This window comes from Nerophis lumbriciformis, linkage group LG01 (assembly GCF_033978685.3).
Source record: "Nerophis lumbriciformis linkage group LG01, RoL_Nlum_v2.1, whole genome shotgun sequence".
In the NCBI taxonomy this organism is placed as follows: Eukaryota; Metazoa; Chordata; class Actinopteri; order Syngnathiformes; family Syngnathidae; genus Nerophis; species Nerophis lumbriciformis.
The window spans coordinates 5229469-5239414 of record NC_084548.2 but is presented as its reverse complement, the minus strand read 5'-3'; the positions used below and the strand labels follow the sequence as shown (position 1 = coordinate 5239414).

Genomic DNA, 9946 nt, shown 5'->3' with positions numbered 1-9946 from the left:
TGATGAAGAAGGAACCTGCGTCGGCAACACATTAATGCTTCTTGCGTAGTTTTACACACCTTACGGACTCACCTGAGTATTATCATACATTAAAAAAACAAAACGCGACTTTCAAGTAGTTTAAGACGTCTTAAAGTGCCGTGAAGCGTGAAAGTGGATCTACTTTGCTGGCCGTAGTAGTTGGTGAGCCGCGGCTTGTCTCAACATCATCATGGACAACTGAGTGAACCCTCTTCGCCCCCAAACTGCAGGTCAGCTCTTGTTTTGAACTAAACAGAAGGAGTTACATGAGAGTTAAACTTTTTTGTGTCGGTGTCTATCAACTCTGGACTCTTGCTGTGCCTTTCATGTGGTTCACTACATCCATGTGGGCCTTTTATTTTGAAATGTGTTTTGCCTTATGATGGTAACAGACCAGTCAAAGTAGGTAATGCTGTTGTTTACATCAGTTGCAATTAGGAGGCATCTTGTACACACACACACACACACACACACACACACGCACACACACACACACACACACACACACACACACACACGTCTTGCCTACTTTGTGTGGACCCACGTTTGGTTAGTACAGAGGTCGGCAACCCGCGTTTAGCGCCGCCCTAGTGGCTCTCTGGAGCTTTTTCAGAAATGTATGAAAAATGGAAAAAGATGAGGGGAAAACAGTCTATTTTTTGTTTTAATATGGTTTCTGTAGGAGGACAAACATGACACAAACCTCCCTAATTGTTATAAAGCTCACTGTTTATATTAAACATGCTTCACTGATTCGAGTATTTGGCGAGCACCGTTTTGTCCTACTAATTTTGGCGGTCCTTGAACTCACCGTAGTTTGTTTACATTTATAACTTTCTAGGACGTGTTTTATGCCATCTTTTTCTGTCTCATTTTCTCCACCAAACTTTTAAGGTTGTGCATGAAAGGCGAGTTTTGTTGATGTTATTGACTTGTTGGAGTGCTAATCAGACATATTTGGTCACTGCATGACTGCAAGCTAATCGATGCTAACATGCTATTTAGGCTACCTATATGTACATATTGCATCATAATGCGCCCTGTGATGAGATGGCGACTTGTCCAGGGTGTACACCGCCTTCCGCCCGATTGTAGCTAAGATAGGCTCCAGTACCCCCGCAACCCCGAAGGGAATAAACGGTAGAAAATGGATGGATGGATGGGCATCATAATGCCTCATTTGTAGCTATATTTGAGCTCATTTAGTTTCCTTTAAGTCCTCTTAATTCAATGTATATCTCATGACACACTATCTGTATGTAGTATGACTTTTAATTTTTTGCGGCTCCAGACAGATTTTTTTTTAAAATTTTGGTCCACTATGGCTCATTCAACATTTTGGGTTGCCGACCCCTGGGTTAGTAGGTTGTGAGGGCCCCCCTTTCCACTATAGCTAGAATGATGAAAAAAAAAAAATATATATCTAGCACTAGATGGGAGTAGAGCGTTGCAACCTCACTTCAGAATGCAAAACACACAAAGTAAAACAAATATTTTACTTCTGTAGTTGTGAGGACCAGGCAAAGGTCCTTACAAGTCAAAAGGTTCTCACAGAAAGGGTGGTTTGTCAAGTGTATGTCCACACAAGGATGGTGAGACAAGTACACACACACACACACACACACACACACACACACACACACACACACACACACACACACACACACACACACACACACGCGCACACACACACACGCTGGATGGACACCCTCTTTTGTCAGCTGACAAAAGAATGTGTGCACAAATGCCAAACTCCATGCAAGTGTGTGCAAAAGAAATCATAGCCTGACACTGTCCAGCTTCAATTGATCCCAACTTTTCTTTTTGATAGTCATAAAATGTGTCTTTTTACATACATTTTTGGCCCACCTGTTTAATTTATTTTGATGGGATCCCCCATCAATTCCCCATACTTTTTTTTTTTTCATTTATTTATTTATTTCAGTCAATGACATACAAAAGTACAAAGTTGAAATGACAACACATGATAATATAAATAAATATAGATAATATAAATAAATATAGTGCGAAAGGTAATGTATCGTACAGTGACGTGCAGTCACTAGAGGCAGGTGAGGCCCCGCCTCATGGAAAGAAAAAAAAAGTAAAAAGAAAAAAAAAAAATTAAATTGTTATATGTATCCAGTGATTATACTATAAAGTTATTTTCCATTTAACTTCACCAGTTTTAGATTATTTTTATTCAAAATCGCTGAATTTTCACATTTGCTGTTCAAATACTGAGAAGAGACGGTGCGGTGATCAGCAGCCAGTTGAGGCACGTCACTCAGTGCCTCAACATGGATTCCGGACCTGGCTAACTGCTGGCCTGCTGTGCAGTGAGACTGTATTGCTATATGAATTATAATAGTTAGCTGAGGTATATAATGTACAGTGTATTTTGTCAACAACTGTATGTGTGTAACGTATTTCTTGTGCTGAGCGATCATAAAACGGCTGCAAAAGACGCACTGGCTGAGGCTCCAGTAATCCCGCCTCCTGCACCCCCGCCGTAGAATTGTTATATCAACTAAAGCCCACACTTAAACTTTCCACGTGCAATATTGAATCTATTTAAAAAAGTTATTTCATAAGAAGCCAAAAAGTGCAAAAACAATAATGTTCGTGTTGGAGGAGTTGTGAATGACTGCAGGGCCACAACATTAGGTACACCTGCAGACTGCAGGTGTATCTAATTCACAACTCCTCCAACACGAACATTATTGTTTTTGCACTTTTTGGCTTCTTATTAAATAACTTTTGTAACCTATTTTCATGGGCTTTCCTCTTTGTGATGTTAAGTTCCTGTTATGCGCTGTTATACAGTATATGCCTTGAGCTCTTATTTTGAAGGCGCTAAGAGCGAAAGTGATGACACGGAGTGGAGCGGAGGTTTTTGAAAGAAGGTAAAATAAAGTGGTCCTTGTGTAAACTGGAGCCTCCGTGTTTGTTATTTTGTGGTTTCATACAGTATAGGCGACATTTATAAACCCTCGATTACACTTTTTAAAATAGATTCAATCTTGCACGTGGAAAGTTTAAGTGAGGGCTTTAGTTGCGGCGCATGGACTTAATTTATAAGTAAAGGTAAGACCATAATAACGTTTTTTTTTATTAAATGTGCTTTTTTGTGTGCTACAGTTTGTATGTGTAAAGTTAAAGTTAAGTTAAAGTACCAATGATTGTCACACACACACTAGGTGTAATGAAATTTGTCGTCTGCATTTGACCCATCCCCTTGTTCACCCCCTGGGAGGTGAGGGGAGCAGTGGGCAGCAGCGGCGCCGCGCCCGGGAATCATTTTTGGTGATTTAACCCCCAATTCCAACCCTTGATGCTGAGTGCCAAGCAGGGAAGAATGCTGGTATGAGCTTTTAAACATAACCCGTTAACTGCTGCCAATCAAATGGTGAATAAGATACTCTTTAGGGTTCATATGTTTGTAAATCTGACTGTAATGAAGTCAGTGCCTCACCAGCCATCAACCTCACCGCACGTCTCTGGTATAGCATGTAGGGCTGCAACTAACAACTACCGTATTTTTTGGACTATAAGTCGCAGTTTTTTTCATAGTTTGGCCGACTTATACTCAGGAGCGACTTATGTGTGAAATGATTAACATGAGAAGAGTTGTTTTTCATCCAGGATGCCGCTGTACATTGCTGCGTTCATCTTTCCCTCTATCCGGACTAGTCTCCCAGTTCCTGCTGCTGGAAAACAACCCCACAGCATCCAGTTCAATCCAATCCACTTTATTTATATAGCACATTTAAACAACAAAATGTTTCCAAAGTTAAAAACAATATTCAAATATTATCCTTAGCTCCACCAATGACTGAATAAAAACAAAAAATAAATACATATAAAAAATAAATAAAAACAATATAAAATAAATATGATTAAAAACGATTTTAAAGGGTAAAACCAATTAAAACAGTATATAGAAATCAAAATTTAAAAAACACAGACAACAGAGGACCACACAACTCACGTAGTCTTAAAAGCTAGAGAATAAAAGTGGGTCTTAAGACGAGACTTAAAACACTCCACTGTGGGAGCAGTTGGAACATGGAGGGGCAGAGTGTTCCAGAGCTTAGGGCCGACCACAGAGAAGGCCCTGTCTCCCCTGGTTTTAAGTCTGGTCTTGGGCACTACGAGCTGGAGCTGGCTCTCGGACCTCAGAACGCAGGATTGTAAATTTGGATGAGGTCCGAGATATACTGAGGTGCCAGTCCATGTAAAGCTTTAAAAACAAACAGCAAGGTTTTAAAATCAATTCTAAGATGAACAGGGAGCCAGTGCAAACTCTGAAGAATTGGGGTTATATGCTGGCGTTTCCTGGGAACTGTTAAAAGTCCTGCTGCCGCGTTCTGGACTAACTGCAACCGGGAGAGAGCTTTTTGGCTAATGCCAGCATAAAGTGCATTGCAGTAGTCCAGGCCACTTGAAATAAAAGCATGCACGACTTGTTCAAAAAGGTTAAAAGATAAAAACGTTTTTTACCTTTGCTAAAAGACGAAGATGATAAAAACACGATTTTAAAACGCCATTGACTTGTTTGTCAAGTTTAAAATCGCTGTCTTTAGTGACGCCAAGGCTGGTGACTTTGGGACGCACTTCATTTTGCAATGGTCCCGAGTCAGTGAGGGCCGGACCAAAAAGTAAACTACCATGATGCTGCCACCGCCATGCTTCACTGTCGGGATGGTTATTGGCCATATTACTTCTCTTTAGACTTGAGAATTTTGATACTCATGGTCTGAGAGTATTTCAGGTGCATTTTGGCAAACATTTTGCTAAGAAATGGCTTCTGCATGACTACTATACCATACAGGGCTGATTGGTGGATTTCTGCAGAGGGTTGTCCTTCTGGAAGGTTGTCCTCTCTCCACAGAGGAATGCTGTCGCATTGACAGAGTGACCAGCAGGTTCTAGGTCACCTCCCCTGACTAAACTAAGATGAATACAGCAATGTATAGAGACATCCTGGATGAAAACCAACGCTTCACATCCAACCAGATGGAGCTTTGTGTACACTGTAAAAGAAGAAAAATAAAAATGATTTTACAGTAAAAAAAACAAACAGGCAACTCAGTCACCAGAATTTTACTGTAATAAAAAAAATATATATTTTTTTTACATTATATTACAGAAAATGGAAAAACAGTACCACTGTTTTTTTGGGGGGGAAAAACTGGCAGCTTAGTCTGTCAGAATTTTACTGTAAATTCTGCAGTGGTTTTTTACAACATATTACTGTAAATGAAAACACAGTACCACTGTTTGTTTTTTATTTCTGGCAACAGAACTACCAGTTTTTTACCGTTAAAAAATATGGTAATTTTTTTCCGTTTACAGTAATACACCGTAAAAATAACAACTATAGATCTTACGGTAAAAAACAGCTCAGTTGACAGAATTTTATTGTAAAAAACAGTGGTAGAGTTTTTATTTTATTTTACAATAATATGCTGTAAAAAAACAATTTACCTTTAAATCTTTTGTCATTTTTACTGTGTACAATTTGATGGAGTCCATGGTTCTCGCCCGGAAAAGGGTGGAGTGCCATCTCCGGGTTGGGGAGGAGATCTTGCCCCAAGTGCAGGAGTTCAAGTACCTCGGAGTCTTGTTCACGAGTGAGGGAAGAGTGGATCGTGAGATCGACAGGCGGATCGGTGCGGCGTCTTCAGTAATGCGGACGCTGTATCGATCTGTTGTGGTGAAGAAGGAGCTGAGCCGGAAGGCAAAGCTCTCAATTTACCGGTCGATCTACGTTCCCATCCTCACCTATGGTCATGAGCTTTGGGTTATGACCGAAAGGACAAGATCACGGGTACAAGCGGCCGAAATGAGTTTCCTCCGCCGGGTGGCGGGGCTCTCCCTTAGAGATAGGGTGAGAAGCTCTGCCATCCGGGGGGAGCTCAAAGTAAAGCCGCTGCTCCTCCACATCGAGAGGAGCCAGATGAGGTGGTTCGGGCATCTGGTCAGGATGCCACCCGAACGCCTCCCTAGGGAGGTGTTTAGGGCACGTCCGACCGGTAGGAGGCCGCGGGGAAGACCCAGGACACGTTGGGAAGACTATGTCTCCCGGCTGGCCTGGGAACGCCTCGGGGTCCCACGGGAAGAGCTGGACGAAGTGGCTGGGGAGAGGGAAGTCTGGGCTTCCCTGCTTAGGCTGCTGCCCCCGCGACCCGACCTCGGATAAGCGGAAGAAGATGGATGGATGGATGGAATTTGATGGATAACTTGCTTTGAAATATAAGTCAAACAGATATTTAAGTATTTATTTTAACAAGAACATGTTTGGAAAGTATGATATTATAAAATTTGTTGCAATATTGAATATTCAAGTTGAAAAAATATGCAATTTCATGCAGTACATAGTTTTTTCCTGTCAAAACGGGAGAATAAATACGTTTAGCAAGAAAAGATAAGGTACTATATTAATGCATATTATTTCCAGGAAACCGCAGGCCGTAGGGCCATATGAAATTGTGTGTCGGGCCTTGAGTTTGACACGTGCCCTAGAGTGGTCGCCAGTTAATCCCAGGGCACATAAAGAAAACATTCACACCTACGGGCAATTAAAGTCTCCAATTAGTGAAACTTGGGTGGAAACCCACACAAACATGAGCATAGCTGCAAATTTCACACATATATGTGAAACAACAGAGATTTGTCTTCTGAAAGTGTACACCGTTAAATATACTGTATATCTTTATGACATCACTGTCTTTTTTTTCCAGTCACGATCGAAAAAAAATAATAATTCATTAATAGATTGATACAGCACTGCCTCAGAAAAAGCTGCTTTTACCACAATTGATGTCTCATGTCAAGATTAGCTGAAAATAACACTACTAACAATACTATCCTGTCTTATCTTGTGTTTATCCAAACCAAGTTGTAATGTCGCCGTCATTTTCCATCAGGCTTCTGCTGCTTATCCAATTTTGTAGTGGTCCAAATGTCGCGGACAAATAAACACGGAAGTGTTTATCTTTTAGTATTTATTATTTTATACACAGAGTAGGCGGGAGGTCATGAAATGAGAAGGAATGTACGGAAGCTCCAGCAGCAGCTGTCTCGCTCAGCAAAGGGGGAGGAGGTTTGCCAATATAGCATGTCCAAGAAAGACCACATATATGAACCCACCTCATTGTGACATCACAACGTAGCCAATCTGGAAAAAAGGATGGCAAAACACAGCTGGCAGAGGCATCCAAAACTGCGTTAACACAAGTATCCAACATCGTAACAACAGCGAGAAAAGAGTGTAAAATACGTCCTTTTCACACACACCCTTAAAAATACGGCCTTGTTTTTGTAGAAACAATCTCAAATTTAAAGTAGACCCAGCAATTTTCCACCTTCTGAGGTAGTATAACACCTGTAACAGAGGCGGGATGGCTTCTGTGTGTAAGGGTTTTTCGCAATGCCACTCTTCATCAACGGCACAGCAGTGGAGATGGTAAGCAGCACCAAGTTCCTGGGGGTGCAGTAACTGACAATATGACCTGGTCCCTACACACCGGAGCTCTTGTAAAAAGCGCATGCACTTTTTGCGTCGGATGAAAAGAGCACAGCTCCCTCCCCCCATTCTCAGCACATTCTACAGAGGCACTATAGAGAGCCTGCTGACCAACAGCATCTCTGTCTGGACTGGAGTCTGCAGTGCCTCAGACTGGAAGTCTCTGCAGAGAGTGGTGAGGACGACGGAAAAGATCCTCAGGACTCCTCTTCCTCCTATCCAGGAGATCGCAAAAAGCCGCTGCCTGACCAGGGCTCAGAAAATCTGAAGAGACTCCTCCCACCCCCACCAAGGACTGCTTTCACTGCTGGACTCTAGAAAGAAGTTCCGCAGTCTCCGTAGCAGAACCTCCAGGTTCTGTAACAGCTTCTTCCCTCAGGCCGTAAGACTCTTGAACGCATTAAAATAATCCCCTCAATTCCCCTCAAAAATTCATTAACTTGCTGGAATGTAAAGACAATATAACATACATCCATAAACGGGGATGCATATGCAAAAGTGCAATATATTTATCCGTACAGAGATCTATTTATTTATATCTGCACCTTATTGCTTTTTTATCCTGCACTACCATGAGCTAATGTAACAAAATGTCATTCTTATCTGTACTGTAAAGTTCAAATTTGAATGACAATAAAAAGGAAGTCTAAGTCTAAATGTTCAATCAGACCTGGGAAAATTAAGGCCGAGGGCCGCATGCAGCCCGTTAAGCTTTTCAATCTGGCCCGCCGGACATTCCCCCCAAATTGTTTAGATCTTTAAGATGGAAACTGTAGCTGCCATTATGATGTGCAGTGATGTTTTCTAATGACCATAAGTCTTGAACTATACAAAGTATTTCAATGGTTGGAATATGCGCTTTTGCATGATATACTAGTTACTATGGTAATCTAATTAGTTACTATGGTAATCTACATCACAGCAGCTCAGATGAGGCACCAAGTAGTGTAGGTGGGGAGTGTTTCCACAGAGTGTTTTCAGAGCGGGGACAGACGCGGAAGGAGAATTTTACAAACAAGTTCTAAAGCTTAGTGATACATCAGATATACTATCAGATCGTAGGTGGTTTTTTTTTTACCTTTCACGTTCATATTTGGCTGTGTTTGTTGCATTTTTGTTGCGTTTCGCTTGATTGTAAAATATGTCAATCAAGAGGGGGTGTGGCGTTCATATGTTGTCAATATTCAATGTTTTATCCTTCATAGTTAATATTGTAAATCCAGCATTCTTTATTTTCATGTACATTTTGGGTGTCGCATTCAGTAAAACATTTTTTTTATTCCATTCCGTTTTTTAAGGCGGTCTGTCATAACGTTTTTAGCATTCAGTCAGACATTATTGTGAGGTTTTGTTTTAGTGTTCCTAAAAATCAGATATACCAGTCCCCAGACACATTTTTTTCTCTAGATATGGCCCCCGAGTTAAAATAATTGCCCAGGCCTGGGTTAAATGGTCTGTATTTATACAACATTTTACTCGGAAGCTGATCACTTCTATGTCTGTATGTACTAGGGATGTCCCGATCCAGGTTTTTGCACTTCTGATCCGATACCGATATTGTTTTTGCATTTCCGATCCGATACCGATACTGACCGATACCGATACTGACCGATACTGACCTATCCGAGCATGTATTAAAGTTTAAAGTTATTTAGCCTACTTAGTTGTCAGAATCATGTTGAAAAGGGTTCTAGTACTCTTGATAACAACTAGCCAGCTGAATTAGGGGAGTTTGAATAATACACAATGGTTGGTAACAAGAAACTGACCTGTTTATTCAAGGATAAACACAAAATAGACAAAATTATACATGACAAACAGAAATGGCATCATTGAACTAGGGCTGGGCGATATGGCCTTTTTTTAATATTGCGATATTTTAAGGCCATATTGCGATACACGATATATATCTCGATATTTTGCCTTAGTCTTGAATGAACACTTGATGCATATAATCACAGCAGTATGATGATTCTATGTGTTTTGATTGATTGATTGAGACTTTTATTAGTAGGTTGCACAGTGAAGTACATATTCCGTACAATTGACCACTAAATGGTAACACCCGAATAAGTTTATCAACTTGTTTAAGTCGGGGTCCACTTAAATTGATTCATGATACAGATATATACTATCAGATATATACTATCATCATAATACAGTCATCACACAAGATAATCACACTGAATTATTTACATTATTTATAATCCAGGGTGTGGAGGGGGGCGCCGGATGTAAGTGTCAAAAAGACAGCCAAAAGAGTTTGATATGAGAATAAATTTAAAGTTAAAATATAGGGTAGAAATGCACCCATTTGCAGGAAATGTAGTCTTGATTTTCAAAATGTTCTTTCAAGGCTTGCATGTCTACATTAAAACATTCTTCTTCATACTG

At 40.7% G+C, this 9946-nt stretch overlaps 1 protein-coding gene across 3 annotated transcripts in view; it reads left to right on the top strand.

The window, feature by feature from the left end:
* plxnb1a (plexin b1a) overlaps window positions 1-9946 on the top strand; it is a 303093-nt gene continuing 293147 nt past the window's right edge. For all 3 annotated transcript variants that reach the window (XM_061973897.2, XM_061973889.2, XM_061973873.2), the window contains exon 1: window positions 1-251. The gene's annotated coding sequence lies outside the window, so the exon portion shown is untranslated. The remainder of the gene's footprint in view (window positions 252-9946) is intronic.